The following is a 26,166-nucleotide window of genomic DNA, read 5'->3' on the forward strand; positions in this document are numbered from 1 at the left end:
ATTTAAAATATTACTTCGGTATTTAATCCAGTCAATATTGTTTGTATTGTTTGTCAAATCAAATCGAATATTAACTGAATTAGCAATGCCTTTGTTAATGCTAATTGAGGTGATGATTGGTAAATGATCACTACCGTGTAAATCAGGAAATACTTTCCAGTTGCAATCTAGTCGAATTGAAGTCGAGCAAAGATATAAATCTGATGCACTTGGACGTGCAGGAGGTCTTGGGATCCGTGTCATGCTACCCATATTTAATACCGTCATGCTAAAATTGTCACAAATATTATATATTAAAGATGATCTTCTATCATTCCGAATCGAATTGAAATCTCCCAGAATCAATCGTGGAGCAGGGAGGGCTTCGACCATTTCATTAAGCTGTTGTTAGAGCAACTTGAGCTCTTGGAGGAATATATACCGAAGCAATGCAAATGTCCTTTCCTTTAATGTTTATTTGACAAGCAACAACTTCTATACTAGAAGTCGAAGGAATGTTTAATCTATAAAAGGAATAACATTTCTTAATTCCTAAAAGCATTCCACAATACGGAGAGTCTCTATCGAGACGTATAATGTTAAAGTCATTAAAATTTAAGGCTATGTTTGATGTAAGCCATGTTTCGCACAAACCAAATACATCAGATTTTTGACTACGCAACTTTAAATGGATGCTTCGACAATTCCACTGCATGGCACATCATTTGCGGCGGATGATAAATTATCCATCAAATGATACAAAACCTGAGAGAACTGGCCATTGAGCTGATAACTGTTTCAAAAAAGTTCTAGCTATTGGAAGGAATGCCGTTATGATGGTCTTTAGAGGTTTAGAAATATTGAATGCTGCGAAAATCCATTCTACAATTTCTGGAAACTTTAGTAATCCTGTTGGTGAATTTGAAACGGAGCCCACTGGATTATAGTTTTTTTCTTGTGCTAGTTCCTGGAATGGATTGTGAATTTGACAAACCAGGAGGCGCAGTTTTAAGTTTTAAATTTGGTTATTTAGATTTAACACGGGGATCTTTTTTCGAAGGTATAATTTTAGGTATCTTTTTTGGTAATTTGGACGACGACTTCTTCCTCTCAACAGAACCTTGAGGAGTGACAAACGAAGCGTCATTCCTCTGGCTCTAAATTTGAAAAACCGTTTTCTGTTTCGAGTGGGGGGACATCAATAATTGTTTTAAGCATTTCTGCATATGTGCGCTTAGACCGTGCTTTTAAAGAAAGCTACATTTTGTCTTTACGCAACTTAAATGCAGCGCATACTGAGAGATCATGAGGACTCTTCCTACAATAAATAAATTTTTATAGCGTTTCTCTACCATTACTATCCTTCTGCAATTTTGGTTGAAACGATAAACTTTATTTCATCATCAATCGAGTTCATCTTATATAAATTAGAAATTAATCTTATGCACTCAAAATTTACCCTAGGTAGTTGTGAATTTCTCAGGCGAAACGACATAACATGGAATTTCACCCGAGCTTGCATGACTCAAGATTAGACCATACCAATTAAAGCTTCAAATCATTTTATGGCACTTTTTGTCTTGCTGTCTAGCAACAACCTACCTCTAGCTAGCATGCTACGCGCGGGACTGAAACATTAGCTATAATTTCTCTTCTATTTATAAATTCGCGTGCTTCCAACAGCTTCGCTGTTGCATCGATTAACCAATCAGAGCGATGATTTCCCTTTGATATATCACTTACTCCTTCAAAACCGTCCTCTATGGCAGGGAAATCCAGTATGCCAGAAATTTTTAGCAAACCAAATAGGACACTGCTCGCTACTAATCAAAATTTTAATCATTTTTAATTGAAAATACGTGGCTTGATACATTAAAATCGAATTTTAGAAATATTTCCAATCAAATAATGAAATAATATTGATAATTGATACAAAATATATTGAGCTGTAACTGTTTAAAACTTGACCACATTTCTACGTGTATTTTTCCTTGAGTTTCTGATTTGCACCCTTATATAGAAAATAAATATGTATTCCACATCAAAAATAAATTAAATCAAGTCAACCTTGTTGCTGTTGACTCAACTTTTGTTCAGTGCAAATTGTTGAGTGCCCAATCGATTTCTTGAAACCTTTTGTTAGATGATTTAGTCTTATAATAATTTAGTCTTGAATCGAATTGGTGTCTCCTTCTTTACAAAACATATGCTTTGCCATAATCAAGACGGTTCAAATTCAAATCCAAATCGGAGCAACTCGATCTTTTCAGCTATTAGTTTCAAAATTTTCTTGTGTGGATTTTTATATGATTTACAGGGAGAGTACAAATTTTGGGATGAGCCAGGGAATATGTTCTATTAGTTAACATGTGAGCTTACGAGGGAGACTTTTGACATTGAAATAGATAATCGAACCCAGGCAGGATGCTCACTTGAAGTTCGTTTGTATTAAACTTACAGACTTTGTATGAATTTTAACAAAAAGTAGTAGGTAATATTCATGCTGACCCCAAACTTCCATTCAATCTTCCATTACAAGGTTTTGTAGTATGCCCCCGAGGCTGGTTCCCGGTTCGTTTCAATTATTGAACAAATGAATTCTTTATTGCCAATTTCTTCCACTTTTGAACCAAATGTCCTTTAGCGACTCACAGCAGTCCCCACCGTGCCCTTCGAACGAACTGGAAAGCGCCAGGGAGCTACGCACGATCCCGGGGGCTATTTTGGTAGCAAATTAGACAGCCTGGCGTGTGGCGAGTTCATAAAGCAACAAGAGCATAAAAACGCAATAATTGACTCACATTTCTCCTCGCCTACCCGGCCGGCCAGTCGACACGGGCGGCACCAGAAGCCAATTTCGATGTCTCCTCTGGTGGTCCAAGTGGCCATATTCTTCAACATCGAGCAAATCCGAAGCGCACACAGCAGCTAGAGCGGGATAGATACAGCGTGAGCGCTGTTCGGGGTCTAGTGTCGGAGCGGGCAAAAAAAAAACATCAAATAGGATGGGTTTGTTTACTGACGATATATTGGCGCTTCTCGACCGGGCTGATGAAACTTAATTATCGCCTACTCCGGTCAATATGTTTATATGCAGAATCTATGGGCGACCGGTCAAGGGGAGCCAATCTTCGTCGCCGCATGTTGCCGATAGCCGATCGGTAGCTTGCCAGTGGGCGATAATTGATTCAGATCATTTAAAGCGACAGTGGATTTTTTCTACTGATTCGACTAAACAAATGACACGTGTTGTAAAGGGGTTAGAACGGAATCCGAAATGAATTGAAAAATTCTGGAATGATTTAATCTTACGTTGAATAGAATCACCAAAATCACCAAAGACTATATTATCAACAATGAAAAACAATCAATCGACTGCTTGGGACTAGCCGGATGTGTACAATTCAATGTTTGTTCAAATTAACGAATTTTCACGCCTATCAAGCTGAGCTTGCTAAGTGAAAACAATTGGCGTTAAAAATCGCGGAACGACGCATACCGAATCTGTCCAAACAGAACGGGTAATTTTCATTCATGGACAAATTGGAACTACACGCGAGCTGACTGGAGCATGGCCACCCATAAATGCTCGAGGGTCTCGAAACTGCCACTGTTTGGTTGGGTGATAAAACCTACTGAAGCCGTTACCCGCGAGGATACTGTAGAACAAAAGAATTCCGGCCACCGAATCGGTGGGTCGAACAAACATACATACCGATCCCGGTGCGGTAACATCAGGTGTTAATTACACTCAATTGACTTATTCCTTTAACAGCCGCATCGAATCGGCATAAATCAAACGCTTTGGCTCCGGTGCTTTGGAAAAAAACTTATTCATTAACATAATTTGTCCAAGTGAAAGACATAACAACTAAGCCTACATCGACCGGCTGGTGTTTTACGGTCAAATTCTTCAGTATTTTTTTTTCCTCCGGTCACCCACGCCGAAAAACAAACTTCTCGGCACGAATAAAAAAAACATTCGGGATCTAACGAATGGGCGAGTGTCAAAAACAAATTCGGAAGGTGCGAGAAAAAGTTACCGACTGTCCGTACCTAAGACAGCTCTGCCTGGGGGTCATCAGAGTTTCCAAAAATAAAAAAAAAATAAAACAAAGCCAAATAATTAAGTCTTTTGGGGATGACTTACTTGTTTACTAATTTGGGCAATTTACGGTGTCCCGCTGATGACGGTTGCAGGTGCTAGATCAACTTTTCGTTATTATTAATGGCAGAGAGTGGGCTATTGAATGTTTTCGAACTCGTGATCTTTGCCACGGATGCGTTCGGATATGTGTCACGTGCGGTATCTCTCGGATGTGATGTTTCAATTTCTTTAAATTTCAAAACATTCAAACTATGATATTAAACTAGGAGACCCAATTGCCGTTAGGTCAATCCTACTGCCTGTTTTGGAGATAATCTAATAACGTTTTCGTTTATTGATCAGAGCAGCCCGAGAGCTGACCCAGAGTCACCAAAATAACTTTTGATGAGTTTGTCTTAGTAATTAGGGGTCGCTCTAGATCGGACTCAAATCACGTAGTTTCGCTCTGACAATTTTCTCGGGTCGTATAACGCGCGAATTTGTTTATTTTTGCCTTTCTCATATAGAAAGGTTATGCAATCACTGTGAAAACCGACTTTTGAACCGAGACCCGGAGGGCCGAGTGTCATATACCATTCGACTCAGTTCGTCGAGTACGCAAAATGTCTGTGTGTGTGTATGTGTGTGTGTGTGTGCGTATGTGTGTATGTAACATTTTTTGCATTAACTTTATGGGGTAAAATGTGCAAAAAAATGAAAATATGTGTTCTAACTTTTTTCATAGATGGCGCGACCGATTTTCACAAACTTAGGTTCAAATGAAAGGTCCTGTGGTTCCATACGAAATTCCTGATTTTCATCCGGATCCGACTCTCGGGACTGGGACTGGGACTGGGACTGGGACTGGGACTGGGACTGGGACTGGGACTGGGACTGGGACTGGGACTGGGACTGGGACTGGGACTGGGACTGGGACTGGGACTGGGACTGGGACTGGGACTGGGACTGGGACTGGGACTGGGACTGGGACTGGGACTGGGACTGGGACTGGGACTGGGACTGGGACTGGGACTGGGACTGGGACTGGGACTGGGACTGGGACTGGGACTGGGACTGGGACTGGGACTGGGACTGGGACTGGGACTGGGACTGGGACTGGGACTGGGACTGGGACTGGGACTGGGACTGGGACTGGGACTGGGACTGGGACTGGGACTGGGACTGGGACTGGGACTGGGACTGGGACTGGGACTGGGACTGGGACTGGGACTGGGACTGGGACTGGGACTGGGACTGGGACTGGGACTGGGACTGGGACTGGGACTGGGACTGGGACTGGGACTGGGACTGGGACTGGGACTGGGACTGGGACTGGGACTGGGACTGGGACTGGGACTGGGACTGGGACTGGGACTGGGACTGGGACTGGGACTGGGACTGGGACTGGGACTGGGACTGGGACTGGGACTGGGACTGGGACTGGGACTGGGACTGGGACTGGGACTGGGACTGGGACTGGGACTGGGACTGGGACTGGGACTGGGACTGGGACTGGGACTGGGACTGGGACTGGGACTGGGACTGGGACTGGGACTCAGAGAATTGAAATGATTAGATATTATTCATTGTCAAATTATTGAACCACTACTCGGATACAAACTTTGAACTAACACGAGCTTAGGAAATATTGATGCAAAATAGTAGAATACATACATATTAATAGAATATTGAAAAGCAAGACTAATTTTTGAAACCGTCGAAGATACCCGTGAAAAACTAGGAGCAATTATACTCGTTTGAACACTGCCACCCACAGACCACGAAATAGAGCTGTACCTGTCTAGCTTTTAAATCATTGAAACCGTGAAATCCTTCAATCTTTTTACCACACATCAGTGAGCTTTAAGATTCTTTTCTTCGACAGAAGATCCAAAAATAGTAATAGCTTCCTTTTGTGAACCGAACGTCAAGCATCAAACGTGAAAGCGAACTAAAGAGTAAGAACAAACATCTTCTTTGTATTGTACTTAAGAATCTGCAGAGAAATTCGAATCAAAGAATAACATGTGAACTAATCCCATTAAGTGCGCCTCTAGTCTACGCTCCAAATCAGCGAGAAAAGGGCGCTGCAAATGGCAATGGACTCTTCATGCACTGCACGTTCGTTCGAGTCTTCCTGATTCCACTAGCCATCCGGCATAATACCGTCACGCAAAAGGAGAAAAACCTATCATCACCCCCAGGAGCGGTCCCTGTTTGAAAATACCCAAAAAAAAGGAAAAACAAAATCTGCTCGCGATAAAGTGACGGGAGAACGAAAAGGGTTTGGTTTCTTCACCCTTCAATTCATTTGTTATTTTATTACAAAATAATTCCATTCATAAGCACAGTGGATGTTTATTGTTGGCAAAAGGCTTGGACCGGCTGGTGAAACGTGAAGAATTGGCCATTCCTTCAGTTGATTACCAAACGCAAACGAAGGATTCGGATGCTGCGACCGAACGGTTCACCCCCCAGGAGGTATCGATCCCAAGTACATACAGTGTCCCATTTATTTCGGCAACAGTTCGAAACGAGAGAAAGCCAAATTGGGAAACAAAAAAGTTTACACGGGCTAAAGAAAAGATTGTTTTTCTCTCTTTCCGATAGCTACCTATCAAGAGGCTTTTTGTTTGCTGAATTTAGGGCCAATTTTCTGTTTTAACATTTGCCGACATCGATCGAGGGTTGGGATTCTCGGGCCGATATGTATACAGACTGCAGTGGCGAAGTGGAACGGGAATAGCAAGAAGCAGTTGTAAACATCGAACATTGCTTTGGATTTGTTTGGTTCTGTTTTTGCAGCCTGCAGAAGGCAGTATTGATCGTAATCGGACAGGACCTGTTTCCCTGGGGTTGTTTGAGCAATGTTCTTCAAATGTCTACGCCTTGAGGTAGCCACATAAGATCACATATTGTTCCTTTTTTTGCAAACGAACTACACGACACAAAAATGTTCTTTTCATCAAATGCTAGCTTTTCTTGTTTCTGTTTCATGATATAAATTTTGGAATCTAAGAAAAAAAACGGCATTGTGAATTTGTGAAATAATTTTATTGCCTGTGAAAGAAATAGTTTTTGGGACAATGACATTTAGGAGAGTTTTTTTCTTCTAAATTTGATCTATTCGAATGAATTGATTACTTAAAGATGTATAATTTCACAAGTGATATTTCTAGCAGTCATCGAGTGATTTTCCAGAATGTATGCAGTACAGCCAATATTTACGCATTAAGCTAGGTGATTTTTCTGTACCAAAAGGAAAACCTTCTTAATCGAACGAATCTATTTATGTTGGAAACCTGAGAAAAAGGAAAGAATCGCAACAATATTAATTAGGTTAATGATTAAAATTGAAATTGTACAGTCTTATAATTTCGTTTCAGCAGTGCCAAATAGTAGATACATCTATGCATTTTACGTGAGGTAGAAACATTCTCTAAACATAACGAAAAGAAGTTGGCCTTGCAAAGACACTTGCTATAAACTTACACTTTATTAAACTTTATTCGAGAACGTAAGTGAAACTTTAACAGTATGTTTTAGTCAGTGTTGAACAGTCCTTCGCACTTACATACGACTAACTCTTACCTCTTGGAAATTTGTCAGTTGCTTTGATTTGAACAGTCTCTTTCAATAGAGTATTTGAAACACTAACAGATTTTTTATCACTAGAAAGCCTGGAACTTGCACAAAAGCAGTCAAAATGACTGTAACAGAAAAAGTTTAAAAAAAACTGTGATAGAATAAATTTCACTATTTCATTATCTTTCAACTGTTTAAACCATTTTCTGCAAGTTATTTCTTATGGAACAATTATTTAAAAGTTAGATATAATAGTACTAGTAACGTAATCGTCAAAACGTTTATTTTTTTCCTATAAGTGATATAACCAACAAATCACGTTTTTTCTATGCGTACATTTTTTGCCTTTCTCATATAGAAAGGCTATGCAATCACTGTGAAAACCAACTTTTCAACCAAGATTCAGCTCGACGAACTGAGTAAAAGAAGGAGTGTGTCACAAATAGTGTCACTCAATTTTTTTAGAGATGGCAGAACTGATTTTCAAAAACTCAGATTCAAACGAAACGTCTTCAGATCCTCTAATGAATTTCATCTCTGTTCAACTTCCGGTTTCAGAATTATAAGGGTGATATGAACTTATGAGTAGTGTTGGTGATTGCCGAAAATTTGACAGAAGCTGCTCGATATTTATTGTATACAACATTTTCATTCCGGTTGAAGATGCTACAAGAACTCGTGTCTCTGAGTATTTCACGGCACTTAAAAAAATTACAGTCTGATAATGATTGGTGCTGTGTGGAATTTACCAAGAGAGAATCGCAGATGACAATTATCGCAGAAGATCGAATCGATGATTCGATTTGATGATTCTTGTACTAGGTTGCAATATTTCAAGACCCTTGTGTGGAGCATTCACATACATTTTCATAGACACAACTTATACAAAGGTTATATGCACATAGTTAGAATAAGCGGCAATAGTAAAATGATTCTATCGCAATTATCCACTGCCCATACAGAATCGAATCGCGATACGAGAATAAGCGACCGTTTGTTGCTTTAGAGAGAATCCCCACAGCAGCGAGCTAACCTTTGATTATCAGACAGGTCATCGAGACAAATTCGCTCTCGCACTGGTTTTATTCTATGTTAAATGAACCATACCGGTTTTTTGTTGCTGCGATGATATCCGTCTCTCTTTGATGGCACTGATTTAATCCTGTGAAGAGTTACTGGCGAGCGTTCTTTGATACTATAAAAGTCATCCTTGCTTATGAGATAATCTGTACTCAACCAATTTCCAAAACTAAGATGCAAATAAAAGGTCTTGAAAAATTCTTCAAAGAGTCCCCGAAAAAGGTATCCAACTTTCGGTTCCGGCATTAAAGCGGGAGAAGTGGAAATTTGAATATGTTTTCACAAGTGATGGCAAAAAGCTAAGTCTAAGTAAGTTAGTGGATACATAAACCTACTCTGGGACTACTAGTTCCCGGTTTCCTGTTCCGAAATCACCGATGATAGCGCAGAAAATTTTTAAAATCGGAACTCACTTCGATTTCTTGAAAAGGGTTGAACTGATTTTCACGAATCTTAATTCATATTTAAACTCTCAAAAGATACTGTAAAATTTCATCCAGATCCGACATCTGGTTCAGAAGTTATAGGGCGATGAGTGTCTGAACTTTCAACCCATCATACAAAACGATAAAGGACTATTCACACATTTCAGTTCCGTGACGGTTCAGTGAAAGTGCCTTCAGTGCGCCGTCAGTGTTCTTTTTTTATCGGAACCCTTCCGTTCCATTTCCGTACTGTTTCCGTTCCGGCACAGCCAATGCAATAACATACCGACTTCAGTGAAAATAAAAAATATCGGTGACGACGAATTTGAGTTTGCCGGACGGACGCTACACTGACGGCGAACTGCACTGAAACGGCACGGTGCCGGATAGGTGTAAATGCGCGCATAGAAAACGAATGAAATAATATTAGTATCCGTGCACGGTGTAGTGCCGGCACTGAACCGGACCGGATATGTGTGAATAGTCCTTAATGCGAAACTGGTATGCATCGGTACGTGCCGGTACGGAAGAAGAAAACACCACCGCCTTTGCCAACGGAGCACACAGCGTGCTTCATTCAATTTCGCATAGCGTGTACGAGAGAACCGAATTCATCGGCTGTGATTACAAATGGTTATGTTGATATTAATGACGAAGATAAAAATTCAGTCACAAATGTAATGATAGCTTGCCAAATCTGGCCAAAACAATACGGGATGGTCGTGGGATCGAATGAACGGCTAAATTCGTTTTTGGATACACTCTTTTTGGTATAGTTCCGATGTCATTGTCTTATTTGTAACGAAAACTTTTGTGTTAACCGAAACTTGGCTCAAAAACAGTATTATCAATTCAGAACTCTCGGATGAATATTTCTCTACTAGCCAGTACAATCGTGGTGGTGGTGTCTTGATCGGAGTCAAGAAAGGCATTCGTAGTAATATTGTTACTCTCGCTGAAGCTGATTGTTTAGAGCAAATCGCGATTCGTATCAATTACGCTTCTGTGTCACTAATATTGTGTGCTATTTACCTACCACCAAACAACCTGTGCAATAGGATTGGAGATCGTACTAGGGTGATTGTACTTGGGGATTATAATTTACCGCTGCTGAATTGGAGCTTTGATGAAGATATTGGTAGTTTAATTCCGTATAATGCATCTTCTGAACACGAAATTTTACTGGTCTAATCCATGATTGCATCTGGTATACAGCAAACTAACTATTTGTCCCCCAAATCCCCCCCCCTCCCCCCACCAAAGCCTAATGAAACTAGATCGTCATCATCATCCGTTTGTCTTGGCCTTTGATGTATTGGATAACTTTATCATGAGCAAAAAAGAGGAAATAGACTATGATTTTGAACATTGCAACTTGGATACTTTGAATGCGGGAGTTTCGCAAATCAATTGGTTGGATATTTTAACTTTGGGCTCACTAAATGAAGCGGTATGTAGATTCTATTATGAGTTGGACTTAGCTTTTCAACAATACGTTCCCCGAAAGAGACGAATAAGTCGACGTCAGTGCAGGCGACCATGGTGGAATGCGGAGCTCCGTAATGCCCGTAATAGATTAAGGAAGGCTCGTAAACGTTATTTTCGCACTCGAAGTGACGACGATCGATCGCATGTTCGTGACTTAGAGCGTCAATTTGAGGTTTTGAATAATTCGTGTTTCCATTCATACGTATCTCATATTGAGAACTGTCAGAAGGATAATCCCAAGCTGTTTTGGAATTTCGTGCGTAATAAAACAACTAGCCGTGGATTTCCGGAATGTGTCAACTATCAAGGACAATACTCATCGTCAGTCGAGGAGTCAGCAAATCTATTCGCGTCTTTCTTTCAAAGTGTGCTAAGTAATAACTCACCACCTTTGTCGGAACAGTACCTGAATAGTTTGCCGACATACAACATGAATATACCTAGGATATCTTTCACCGAACGTGAAGTGTGCAGTACAAGTACCGGTCCGCTCAAGCCGTCGATCGTCAAACAATGTTCATCGTCGTTGGCATTACCTGTGCCCGTACTTTTCAATCGATGGCTTGCTGAGACTACTTTTCCGACGCAGTGGAAGAAGGCTTTGATTTTACCAATACAGAAAAACGGTAACGTTCATAATGTCACTAACTACAGAGGAATTTCAATCCTGAGCTGCATTCCCAAAGTTTTTGAAAGTATGCTACTAGGAATTCTGTATCCGGCAGTTAAAAACGTAATCTCATCGGCCCAACACGGTTTTATCAAAAAACGATCGGCCACAACGAATCTGATGAGTTATGTGTCGACGCTTGTTAGCAAAATGGAAAAACGACAACAGATCGACGCGATATACGTTGACTTTTCGAAAGCTTTTCACTGCGTACCACATCTACTTGCTGTTGAGGAATTGAAACGAAATGGCTTCCCAAACTGGCTAACCTCTTGGATTTTTTCATACCTTACAAATCGTAGTGCATCTGTTCGACTTCGACTTGGACCACTACTATTTGTGCTCTTTATCAACGATCTATGTGATAGACTAACGTCTTTTAATAACATGTATGCTGACGATCTAAAAATTTATCGCATCATCACTACGCTAGCGATTTTTGTCGGAATTTGCTTATAATATTATGTGACATTACATCTAATGGTTCTATATTTGTGAGTCTGTGTAACTCATTTGTACTAAACCAGGGAGGACGCTTCAAAATCATTTTCAGAATTTTATTCTGAATCCTTTGAAGCGTTTTCTTCCTGGTGGAACAACAACTTGACCAAACTGGTACTGCATAAAGCATGGCTGGTCTGAAAATTTGTTTATAAATTAACAATTTGTTTTTTAGACAGAGCTTAGAATTTCTGTTTATAAGAGGATATAAACATTTAATATATTTATTACACTTTGCCTGGATTCCTTCAATGTGATCCTTGAAAGTGAGTTTTTTGTCATACGTTAAACCTAAGTATTCAGCTTGATCAGACCATGTCAATTCCAAGCCATTCAATTTGAGAATGTGATTATTGTTTGGTTTAAGAAAAGAAGCTCTTGGCTTATGAGGAAAGATAATTAATTGCGTTTTTGCTGCATTTGGTTTAATTTTCCATTTTGACAGATAATCACTGAAAATATTTAAACTTCTTTGTAGGCGACTGTAGATCACTCTTAGATTTCTACCTGTGGCTGACAGACTTGTGTCGTCGCATAATAGTGATTTCTGACAACCAACGGGTAGATTTGGAAGATCAGAAGTGAAAATATTATACAAGATTAGAGCTACGCTCGAACCCTGCGGAACACCGGCTCGTACGGTTAGCAATTCAGATTTACAATTCTGATAACTAACCTGAAGAGTACGATCAGTTAAATAATTCTGAATCATTTTGATCAAATAAATAGGAAACTGGAAATCAGACATTTTTGCTATTAAACCTTTGTGCCAAACACTGTCGAATGCTTTTTCTATGTCTAGAAGAGCAACTCCAGTGGATAACCCAGAAGATTTATTTGCTTTTATCATGTTCGTTACTCTGACAAGTTGATGAGTAGTTGAATGTTCATGACGAAATCCAAACTGTTCTGGTAAAAAAATTGAATTCTCATTTATATGAGACATCATTCTCAACAAGATAATTTTTTCAAAAAGTTTACTGATAGAAGAAAGTAAGCTAATTGGTCGATAACTTGATGTTTCTGCTGGATTTTTATCAGGTTTCAGGATAGGAATTACTTTGGCGTTTTTCCATCTTTTTGGGAAGTAAGCTAATGAAAAACACTTGTTGAAAATTTTAACCAGGAGTCTCAAGGCAACATCGGGAAGATTTTTAATAAGAATATTAAAAATTCCATCATTATCAGGAGCCTTCATGTTTTTGAGTTTCCTAATAATTGATTTAATTTCGTCAAAATTCGTCTCAATAATGTCATCGTGTGATAACACTTGGGCTCATATTTCAGTGAGACTTCATTTTCAATAGGACTCACAACGTTCAAATTAAAATTGTGTACACTCTCAAACTGCTGAGCAAGTTTTTGAGCTTTTTCGCCATTTGTAAGAAGTATTTGATTTCCTTCCTTGAGAGTAGGAATTGGCTCTGAGGTATCTTAAGAACCTTAGAAAGTTTCCAGAAAGGTTTAGAATATGGTTTAATTTTTTCAACTTCATTAGCGAAATTTTCATTTCGCAAAAGAGTAAATCTATGTTTAATTTCTTTTTGTAAATCCTTAACTATGTTTTTCATAGCAGGATCACGAGAACGTTGATATTGTCGTCGACGAACATTCTTCAACCGAATGAGCAGTTGAAGATTGTCATCGATGATAGGAGAATTTAATTTAGCTGGAGCTTTGGGAACTGAAAGATTTCTAGCTTCGATAATGTAATGATTCAAATTATCTATTGCTGTGTCGATGTCTGCAGAATTTTATAAAATAGTTTCATGATCCACATGATTTTCAATGAGATCTGTAATTCAACCAAGCTCTATGATAGTTGAATATAGAACTAATAGGATTAATTATAGCTTCGTTGGAAAGTCTGAATGTTACAGGAAGATGATCTGAGTCAAAGTCAGCATGTGTAATCGGTTCACTACAAATGTGACTTTGATCTGTTAGAACCAGATCAATTGTAGACGGGTTTTTCACGGAAGAGAAACAAGTAGGATTACTGGAATGAAGAACTGTGAAGTAACCAGCTGAGAGTTGATTATGAAGTATTTTACCATTACTGTTATTTTGCCTACAATTCCACTGGACATGCTTAGCATTTAAGTCCCCTATTACGAAAAATTTCGATCGATATCTTGTGAGTTTTTGCAAATCGCCTTTAAAGGAATTTAATTGTTCGCCGGTGCATTGGAATGGCAAATATGCTCCAGCGATGAAATAAATTCCATGAATGGTTTCAACTTCGATTCCCAAGCTTTCAATAACTTTAGTATTGAAAGAAGGTAAAATTCGATGTTTAATTTGCCGTTGGACAAAAATGGCAACTCCACCACCCATTCCAGTAAACCTGTCAAATCGATTAACCACCTAATGTGGATTGCTTTTCAATTTGACATTTGGTTTAAGAAAAGTTTCTGTCACAATGGCAATATGGATTTTGTGAACTTCGAGAAAATTATAAAATTCATCTTCACTCGATTTCAAAGATCGAGCATTCCAATTTAAAATATTCAAATAATTATTTAACATCACTGTTAAATTTTAAATTCATTATAATATTATTTGCAAATTTCCATCCGATTTGAAATGCTTCAAAAAGTGATGAAGTCGAATTCATTTGGATGATCATTTGAAAAAGTTGATCTTGTAGGTAGATCATTTTATTTTCAGTTATATCGCCTAAATCGACTTCATTTAAAGAAGCGAATGGCATTAAAGGAATATTTGTAGGTAGACTGCCATTAGAAAAAGATGATTTAGCCGGTCTACCTATTAATAAATTGTTTTCGTTAGAAGATGGACTGCAAGGCGGTCCTGTGTTTTGATTATTTACATTAGAAGAAATAGGTGGTAGATTTCTACCTAATATACCAGCATAACTGACATTAGAAGAAGATGATGACGAGGTCGATCTACCTGTCAATAAATTGTTTTCGTTAGAAGACGAATTGGCAGGCATACCTGTTTTTTGTTTTAAATTCGAAGAAATAGGTGCCTTAGAAGAATTAGGCGTGGCATTTGTAACGGTTTTTTGATTTTCAGGTATGTTCTGTAAATTTAAGGTCGTTGATTTGACTTGTTGTCTAAGCGAACGAGCGTTTAAATTTTTTTCCCTGACAGGACATTTCAAATAATTGGATTTATGACTTCCATTGCAATTTGAACATGAAAATTTATCAGTGGTTTCATTCATTGGACAAACGTCTTTCGTATGCGATTTACCACAATTCAAACATCGTATATCCATATGACAATTTTTGGTTCCATGACCGAAGCCTTGGCAACGACGACATTGCGTTAAGTTTGCAATACGATTATGCCGTTTATAATGTTCCCAATGAATTTTAATGTGGGAAATGAAACGTACTTTTTCTAAAGTTTTCAAATTGTTTACATCACTTCGATTGAAGTGTATTAAGTAAAGTTCATGGGAAATTCCAGAGCGTGGTTTAGAAATACCATTCGCTCTTTTTTTCATAAGTATTACTTGGGAAGAGGCAAAACCAAGCAATTCTTTTATTTCATTTTTAATTTCATCAATACTTTGATCATTTGATAAGCCTTTCAAGACAGCCTAGAAGGGTCTGTCTGATTTTATATCATATGAATAAAATTTATGAAGTTTCTCGGACAAATATCGAATAAGTCGTTCGTAATCTTCCAATCCATCAACCAAGACTCGACATTCTCCTCTTCGTCCGATTTGAAATGAGACTTTTACTTCCGGGAGAAAAGTAGAAAGCTCAGTACGGAATGCTTTGAAGTCGGAAATCATCACCGTCACTGGTGGCATAGATTGTTGTTTCTTCCCAGAACGACAAGCGTCCATTTTGGGAATTTTTGAAGAATTTTCTTCTATGTCGCTACAATCGGATTCAGGAAGAATCTCGTAAATATTGTTAGACGGCATAGGATCAACGGAAGGGAAATCCGTCCGTTGTCTTTTATTTTTACATTCAGATTCTATAAGATCGTGAATGTTATTAGAAAAATGTTGAATAACGGATTGTGATTTATTCCGTATTGAATTATTTTTAGCCTTAGGCTTGTTGCCTTTCCGATTGGACGCAGGTATTTTTGAAGTGAATGGAATTTTGAATTAATAGTTCTTTGAATAGCTAGCCTTTAAAAAGGCTGATTAATTTTTTAGTCACTCTAGTATCACTCTTTGTATCACTTAGTCACTCTTTGTATAGCCTTGGCTGACTAATTGGTAGTCTTTAAAAAGACTCTTAGTGATTCAGGTAGCCTTGAAAAAGACTGAAGCCCTGAATCAATGAAACTCTAGGTAGCCAGAAAAAATTTCCAGGAGCCAAGAGCTATATGCGTGCGGTGCGAACGACTGTTCAACACCGACTGACGCTAGCGGACTGCTGTGCTCTGCAAATGGACATGGAAAGGATATTGACATGGTGTGACAGAAACGGTATGAAGGTGAATATAGAAAAATCAAATGTTATTACGTTTTCCCGTGTGTGTGCCTATTGTGTTTGAGTACGCTATGAACACCATCCCAGTTGTACGAGTATCATCTGTTAAGGATCTAGGTATCATTCTCGATTGCAAGCTTCGTTTTACGGAACACTACTCAACGGTTACTGCTAAGGCATTTGCAGTACTGGGTCTAATCAAACGTGTATCTCGAGACTTCACAGACGTTTATAGTCTAAAGATACTTTACATTTCCCTGGTTCGGAGCATCCTTGAGTACAAAGTTATTGTGTGGACCCCGTATCACTCCATTCATATCGATCGTATCGAACGTGTTCAAAAGAGCTTTATGAGATTTGCTCTTAGACGACTTCCTTGGCAAAATCGTTTCCAACTACCTTCTTATGAACATCGCTGCGCTCTCATCAGTTTGCCTACTTTACGTGATAGGCGAATCTTCCTACAGCAACTATTCGTTTTCGACCTGCTCTCAAACAACATTGACTGTGATGCTCTTTTAGCTAAATTGGATATCAACGTTCCAAGCAGATAGCCTCGCCGGATTTCTTCCGATCATCAGTTCATAGAACGCAGCACGGCCAAAATAAATCCACTGCACGTTTGCTGTCAACAATTCAATAGCGTTTTTAATTTATTTGATTTTAATATTAGCAAAGAGACTTTCAAACAAAGAATAAGATTAGGATTAAATTAGTATAAGTCTAAGTCTGTGCGAAATTATTTTTTTAACTCGAAGACAAATAAATAAATCAAAAAACTTTCGTTTTTTTGGCACAGTTGCAAATGTCCTGCCAAATCATAAATGTTCTTGTAAATTTGTCGGCAAAAACAAATTTAAATTTGGCTGGAACATCCCCCCGAGCCGTTGCCAAGTAAAATTTTTGACCTGGGATTTGGCCGAAGTCAGCCTTGATATAGGTTTCATCGTCCATCAGAAGACACCCATCGAACTTGGTAAGCACCTGGTCATATAGTTTCCAAGCACGAATTTTGACCACACTATTCTGTTTTATGGTCCGATTTGGCTGTTTGCTAGCTCGATACGACTTGATTCCGTCCCGGAGTAGAGTTCTCCTCACGGTACTATGGGCAGCACCGAATTTTCTGGCCAAACCACGGTCCGACAGATTAGGATTCCTCTTAATCGTCTTCAAAATTTTACCACGCAGTTTCCGGTCGACAGTTCCACTCCGACGATTGGCTTGAGGCTTCCGAGTCGTCGTCAATGTTTCCTTATACCGTTTGATAACGCGCCATACGGTATTTCTGGGCAATTTCAATTAGCCTAAATGCAGACCACAATGAATTTTCCAAATAACTGTGCACAATTTTTTCCCTTCTTTCGGCTTCCATGTTGATTGTTTACAAAGTACAGTCGATTTGCGGAATGTCAAAAATCATACATGAAGCTGACAAAATTCTCGACACGTGGGGGCAAAGAACTTCTAAATCCGTCCAACAGGAGCGCCACAATATGAGCAAAAGTTTGTTCCAATTCTAAATGAAGCAAGCTTTAGCAAAAGCTGAGGTTTACGTTTGGTTCCATTTTCGTTTAATTGACTCAAACGAATGAATACTTTAGAGGTGAATTAACTAGAAAGTCTTTGTCTCTATAATCAATATTTGAATGGAACAGTTATTTCTAGGTTGTTCAAAATGTCTAATCGTCATAAAATTTATGACATAGATAAATACGAAATTTTCAAAGCAGATTTTATAATTATTCGAACTTGTGGGCCTGGTTATTTGATAGCCACAAACACTTTTTACGACTGTAACGGAGTCCGAGTTCCAGCTCTGGAAATAGATTGTCGAAAACTCCATCGGAACTTGCATCGATTTCTAATGCATCGATGCAGGTTTGCATTTCGTGGTGTTCTAATCGGTATCATGCTCAAATCTATAATTGATTATTGTTTTGATTTTCCTGATTTGATTTTCCTGATGGAGTCCGCTTTTGTCAACTAACCGAATCAGTCTGAACGAATGTGTGTCAGAAATTACCCTATTGGAAGAAAGTATGCTATAATAAGGCCTTTTTGAATAACAAGAGAAAGGCATTACCGCACTGCTAAGACGATTCAGAAAAGACTTTTTATAAATGAACTTGATACTGTTTTTGTTTAGTACCTCCGAAATTCTATGCACTTTGTTTTCCGATTAACTGTATATTTATTTATTTATTTATAAATGGAAAAATCTTTGCTCTGAAATTTGCTATTCCTTAGGATTCGGCTAATCACAAACACTAGAAAAGTTCTTGCTGTTGTAACCTAAGACAATTAGGTTGTAACTGGAAAGAAAATAAAATGTTAAATTGTGCTTATACAAACATGAACGAATAACTTTTCATGAAAACCTAATTCACTTCACAATTACTGGGCATGCAAATCGCATTTCACGGATCACATTTTCGATGCAATGAAATATGCATCCACAATTAATCACGCCATTGCTCGATCGGGGCCAGTTTTCAAACAAATAAACGGAAACTATGGAAATAAGCATTCGAAAAATTAAATCCTCCATTACTCACTAGTGACTCTTTGATCCTGTAGGCGGGTGTGCAACCGTCGCTCATATTTCACCCATTGCCGAACATCTGCGGTGCCCAATTCCCATTCGACGGGGTAGCTGGCGTTTAACACCAAACCCATAAATTTGTTGAAAATTTGTCAAGGAACGGAATGCCAGAATAGAGTTTACACTTGAAGCAGTAGCAAGCACATAAGAGGAAAAAAAAGAGAGAGCAATCCCATAAGTCGGTACCTACAACTAAGTGGAACAAGAGTCAGTTCAAAGTGTAGTAGCGTAACAGTCTCGATTCGTAGAACTTTTCCGTTTGCACTTCGACTAGCGGTGCCTCGAGGACCGCTGTATGAATGTGCGGCTTTTGGTTAGCTCCTCTTGAAAAGTTGAACTTGCTGCCAATACTCCGGCTGTCTCATGCGGTCCAAGTTCTCTAATGAAGAAAAGTGGTGCACGCTTTGGGAGTGGAAAAAAATATGCCCAAGTCCGTTGCAGCTCGTTTGTAGAGATTATTTATGGTGATCCTTCCAACACGTTCGAGCTGTACGATGGTTTCACGGTGGAAGGGGAAAAGCAATCCGGGGTTATGTCACAGGAAATAGCTCATATGTTCAAATGATTATGCACTTATCCAGAGATGGCTCTTCGGTTGATAGTATGTTCATACATAGAAGTGATACTGCAAACGAAGAGCGCTAATATGAGAAACACTTGGAGCATAAGAAAAGAATGACGAAGATGCTGATGATGATGATTATGATGATGATGGCGACGACAAAAACTCTCTCGTGATAACTAGCCTGGTTATTAGTTTGGGCTGCCTTTGAAGATGTATACCGTCCTGGTGAATAGCTGCCAGTAGTGTTCACACGTTTCGTGTTAGAAGCTGAAACATCATGAACCTACTCTGATTTCGGGTGCTTCACCGTCACCGTGGCTGGTGTGACATTTTTACTGCAACCATATAAGCAGATTATAATACGAATTCTCCTAGTAGACAGTGCATGATCCTTGTTCGGATTTCATTATACGGTTGTATCGATTGTACGTATTAATTTCAGAATAATACAAGCAGTATCATTCTTAACCGAAAGAATGATACATGACTTGAATTGCATGGCGTTCATTAAAAAGTTTTTATTAAATTTCAATATTTTCCAACAGTACTTACGTAACAAACCTTGTTAACAGAAACCGAACTTAACACCACGTGGTTTGGCCAAAGATACCCATTGATTTCAGAAGATAATTTGCTTACGATGTAATGTGTTTTGCTTGGTGCCTCGCTGCTGGGGCCTTCGCTGCAAGTGTTAGCGGCAACTAATGCTCTTCTATCCTATTTCGGTTGAAAGCAGGCAGCAACACTCAGCGCACCGTGTGCGGGTGGAACTGCCAACCATGATGTGTACATGAAATTTGATTACCAGAGATTATGGCTTTAGCAGGGAAAATTTTGTTTTCCGTATTTCTCAGCACCCGAAAAACAGCCAGCGACGGTGCAACCGTCGAATGCTGGTTTTATGGGACCATCATCGGCAACGGCTTGCTGGGATCCGTGTGCCTGAGACTGCATCGTTAGGGGAAGCAGTTTGAAGCGCAAACGTGATTTGAAATTAAGCTTCATTTCCTTCTACAAGCCAACAAGGTTCGTACAGATCCCGAACGGCAAGTGTGAAGTGTGGTGAGTAGCACGAGCAACTGGTTCTAGAATTTGAGCTATGACTGCTTCCCGCCGGAGCGGATATTGGAGCTGCTAAATTAGGATGTGAACTTGTCACATTGCTCTAATTTTTCCCAGAGGACGATAAATTAGAACTTGTTCTGCTTTAGGGATATGGTTTCCGGTTCTGTTCTACCAATTGAGTGCATTGATTGGTAGAATGTTGCGTAATTGGAACAAGAGAATGAGTGAAAAAAACTGAAGTGATGTGAAAAATTATCAAACAACTATGTATTTGCCATGGTTGATAATTGATTCTACGTTGAATAAAGTAGAACTTTAATAATTACAAATATGTCAAATGTAATTATTTCATTCAACTTATGAAAGTAGAAAAGCAAAACACTTCTCTGGTATTGGATTTCCCTCCAGTAACTTCTCCAACGATTGCCTATTCTAAAAATTCCTATGTAATTCTCCTGATGATTGCACTAATTGAAAAAGCTAATTGTCCCCGGTAAGTCATCAATCTTCGAGATCCCCTTGGTGAAAATGAAATATGTTTAGAGCTCCACGACGGCCTGTTCTATTTTGGTGAACATCAGTTGAAAATATCATTTAAATTTGAGCTTGTAGCTCGTATTTTAGTGAAACGACTTGTTGAGACAGAAAAATTTCTTTATGAGAATAAAAGGCTCTCTAACCTTCGGATTGGATGTTCATCCGAAATTCACTGTTTTTAAAACTGTCTATCTTATGATTCTCATTTGTGAGAAGAAAATTTGTAACAGGCTAGGGAGGGAGATATTAATACCATTTTTCATTGAAAAACACTGGTGGCGTGGATTGCTCTGGTTTTGCACTTCCGAGCAGAAATGGCAATGAATTACCGTCAGAATATTGCATTTCTGCTCGAAAGTTCAAAATCAGAGCAATCCTTTTTTTTAATGAATGTGAAATTTCCGAAATCGAAAAAAAATTTTTTGATGCCAAAAGTCTTAGAATTGCATGAAACGTCGAGATTTAGTGTCATCTCGAAAAAAAATTCATGTACTCCCCCCTATGGTGCTTCTTCAAGATCGAAAATTTTCACACTTTAACCGCTGGGCAGACCCCTTACCAATGTCCGATTCAGCTCAAATTTTGCATGAGGATTGCTTAGGATTGATTCGAGGTGCTTAAACTTTTGACAAATAGCGCTTTACGAAATTAGAGGTGATCCCAAAATGTTGGCACCATTATATACATTATAGCGGTAAAAAACAACGTGTTTTGTTGGTTACGTCACTTAAACCATTATATCTCCGGAACCAAAGGTCACAGCCATTTGGTCTTCGAACTTGAACAATGGCCTAACAATAAATTTCAAATGGGCCTAAGCTTATACAATCATATCTTCGGAGTCAAAAGTCACAGCCATTTGATCTTTGAACTTGATCAATGGCCCGATAGTAGCTTTCAAACGAGCATCTTGCTCTTAAAGTCGATCTATTAAACATAAACAGAAGATCTCACTCTGACTGAGATGAAGGGGTTACCTTTACCCTACACACTTAAAAAAAAAACCCTGTGATTTTACATCTTATTGGATGCATATAAATGGAGCGTCGCAGTTTACGCAAATTTACGTCGAAGAACATTTAATATTGTGTCTAAGATTCCATGACATGGAATTCATTAAAAAAATTACTAATAGCAACCGCCGCAACTTGAACCGAGAATCATTGGATCGCAAGTACGTCTGTTAATCGACTGAGCCACAGAAGCATGCATCTGCTTGGCTGGTAAAGGGCATTTAAATTCATACAGTCGCACCTGCTAGCAGAACGCAAGTTACAGTCGAAACCAGTAAAATTCAAGCTCATCTAACATTAAGTCATTACAAATTAAATCTTCCGTCATTTGACAAATTAGGTCTTTATGAATTACATCTTATGAGGGATTAAGTCACCTGTAAAATTCATTTTTTTTTTTGGAGTGTACCAATCTTTTTAATGACAAGCAATAAGGTAAATAAAGCTGTATTCTTCGTTTAGAATAACTGCACAACAAAAAAATATGAATTCAGAAGAACGTAATCCGTAAAGTGATTGAATTTTACATGAATGATCTACTACATTTACGTCAAATTTACCTTACTTTTCATACATTTACGTCAAACATACCTTACAGGGTCCGCCATCTAACATTTTTTTGAACTAGGTTGTGTATACGCTTGAGGAACGCGTGAAACTAGTGCAGTTTTACATTGAAAATCGTTGTAATGTTGCGGAATGTGTGCGAAAATTACGAATGAAAATGGGAAGGCACATTTTCATCTCGGCGGTTATGTTAATAAGCAAAATTGTCGCATCTGGGGGACGGAAACCCGTACGTTTTCATAGAGAAGCCGATGCATCCGCAGAGAGTGACGGTTTGGTGCGGATTTTGGTCTGGCGGCATCATTGAGCCATTTTTCTTCGAAAATGAGGCAGGAGCCGCCGCCACGGTCAATGGCGAGCGCTACCGCACCATGATTAGCGATTGGTTCTTCCCGTTACTTGAAGAGAAATGACTTGGACACCATTTGGTTCCAACAAGACGGCGCTCCGTGCCACACAGCCAACACTACGATCAATCTTCTGTGCACAGTCTTCGAAAACCGAACTTTCAGTCGAGATTCGGATGTCCTTTGGCCGCCTCAGAGTAGTGATTTGACGCCGTTAGACTATTATATTTGAGGGGCTGTCAAAGATAAGTGTTATGTGAATAAGCCAGAGACAATTCAAGCCTTGAAGGTCAACATTCGTGCAGCCATAGCTGGAATAAAGCTACATACAATCGAAAATGTACTGAAAAACAGGACCGACCGTATGGCTTACTGCAGGGCCAGCCGAGGCAGCCATTTGAATGGAATTATATTCCACAATTAACCGGAAGGATTGTACTTTAATATGAAAAAATAAATTTTATAGTCGGATGAACCGTTTGTGTTTTACTGCATGTTTTAAAAAAAAAGTTTCATTCAAGCTTACATTTTTCAGCGATTAAAAGTATATCGAAATGCATTTAACTTGTGTTTGGTTAACTGTAAAAATGAGTCATTTTTTATGCTTAAATATGTCGGTCTCAGAAGACCTACATTTGCACGATTTTTTCTAGGTGTGTGTTCTCGTATGTTTAGAATTCCATGACTTGTTTGAACGGTGCAAATCAACAACAAATCGAGTGATATTGTGATGAGAAAGTTTAATTTATTTTATCCATACAATTATATTTTAGTGTTTGATTGACATTTAAATGTTTAAGCCATAACTTCTTCATTTTTGAATTCACCTTAATAAAATTAGCATCGGATGTGAAATTTGAGTCAAAATTTTAAATGAAAATATTTGAAAATAATTAAAAATACGTTCTTCAACATTTCAGTTTTTCGTTGGATTTAAAATTTATTTTTGTTTCGATTATAGAGGTTTTAACCTTGAGGCCATTCACCTCTTCGGGCCAGAAAAACGTTCTGACCCTATGTGCGGGGTTAGGAATCGAACACAGGCGGGTTGCGTGAAAGGCATCGACTTACTTACCCATCACGCTATACCCGTCCCCTACCTAAGAACTCTTGAAAACGTATCCAACTTTTTTAATGAATGTTATTTTTAGAGTTCCCAATCGATTTTCCATGACTTTTTTAGGACACCATTTTTGTACAAGTAACAGTTTCCGAGTTCCCACTACTTGAAGAAAGTGCATGCCAAATACATTCGCTTTCCAAAAACAAAAGTTTTGAGTCGAATTGGACCCCTCAATCAGTGTAAAACAAATGTTTTTTTTAATTTATGTAGATATTGAATTGTTACAAATTCAATATTCGAAGTATTGCCCATTTGAGCGTTTCTAAATTTGTTTTTACCGGCTGCGCAACGTGTGGACGAGCATTGTAATGTTGTAAAATTACTTTTTCGTGTCTATCGATGTATTGTGGCCATTTTTCTTCCAAAGCTCGGCTCAAACGCATCAATTGTCGTCGGTAGATCTCCCCCGTGATACTTTCACTTGATTGCAGCAGCTATTAATACATCACATCCAGCTGGTTCCGCCATATATAAAGCATAACATTACTTTGAAACGTCGCAAAAGGCTGGGTGAGTTACGAGTAATTTTGCCAGCGTTTCCTTGCGTTGGTCTTGATCGAGCGATTTCTCCAATTCTTTATCTTGAAACATTGGTGGTGCTCCGGTTCGTTGTTCGTCTTCTAAATCAAAATCTCCACTCCTTAATCGTGCAAACCACTTCCGATGCACACGCTCTACTAGAGCATCATGACCATACACTGCCACTAAAATATGTCTCCGGAAGCTGTTTTCCTAATATTTAAATACACTGAAGTCTTTTTTATGCGAGTTTACGTACCGCATAAAAAAACCTCATAACTCTGAAAATTCGCATAAAAAACCGCATAACTCTAAAACTTCGCATAAAAAAACCGCAAAACTCTGAAACTTCACATAAAAAAGTCGCATAAAAACCGTATAAAAAAGACCTTAGTGTAATGAGAAAGAACTCTACTTTATACGCAACAATATTCGATATTCTCATGGTTAACATAAGTAGCAAAGTAGTAGTAGAAATATTGAAGGTCTATGTTATTCACTGTTGTATGTTTTTACTTATGTACAGTTTCTTTACGAATTGACATAAACCAATTGTCAATTTGATTATGTAGTAGCACCAAAACTAACCTCATGCTCAACGCCATCGTTTTCTTCTTAATACCTTACGTAACCATGGAATTCATCCAAAATAAGACTTTTGAAATTCAAAGACCACAATCCCAGAGGACAGCCGTGTCACCCTTTGAAAGTAAAAAGCCGTGTACGTGTGGATCTATTTATTTTCGAAAATTTATGGTTATTTGAATTCTAACGGCGCGAGAAACGGCTAGAATACAAACAACGACTGGCAGAAGAAGGCGGCCCGAAAAGGAGTTGGTATCTCGGCGACCTCGGTCGCACCATAATTGAACGAACAAGATCAGAATCCAAAGGGTCGATCAATCCGAGATAACAACGTTCCCGGGATATCGCTTCCAGCGCGTCGGTCCGCTGCCGGAGGCTGCGTGTGTGTTTCACATTTAGGGAACCCGAAAATAAAGGCGACAATATGCGATCGTGGACTAAACGGTACATAGAAACTTGAGTTTCGGTGAAGTAGCCTAGAACGTTGCAGCCGCCGTGATAGTCACACCCTTTCTGAAAATGGTGTTTACGGCAGTTTCTGATGACTTGCTGCGCGATACTAGTCGTATATATAGTGTGGGGGAACAGCTTTTTTTTACTTTCTCTTAGGCCTAGCGAGAAGATCTTCGCACCGTACAATGCTTGTACAACAAAACAAACACTATCTGGTTGATTAATAACAGTCATTTGTTTTCATCTGTGGTGGCTTTGTCGAAATTTGAAAATTCCCCAGCCCGGCCGATGAACATCGTGGGGGAAAACAGAAAACGCCAAACCAATAAGCTGTTAGGAGATTAACATAGTGTTACATAAATTTCGAAAGGCACATGCGTGTTCGTCAACTGAAGTTTAATAAATTTGAATATAAATAACACGCAAAACATGGAAGATGTTCAAAGCGAATCACTAGGAAAGTGGCGCGCTGGTACGAAAAGGTTATCGCTTTGACAGCTTGATGAGTGGAGAATCGGGTCTGACCGAAGACTTCTCCACAC

This window comes from Malaya genurostris, chromosome 3 (genome assembly GCF_030247185.1).
Source record: "Malaya genurostris strain Urasoe2022 chromosome 3, Malgen_1.1, whole genome shotgun sequence".
Taxonomy (NCBI): domain Eukaryota; kingdom Metazoa; phylum Arthropoda; class Insecta; order Diptera; family Culicidae; genus Malaya; species Malaya genurostris.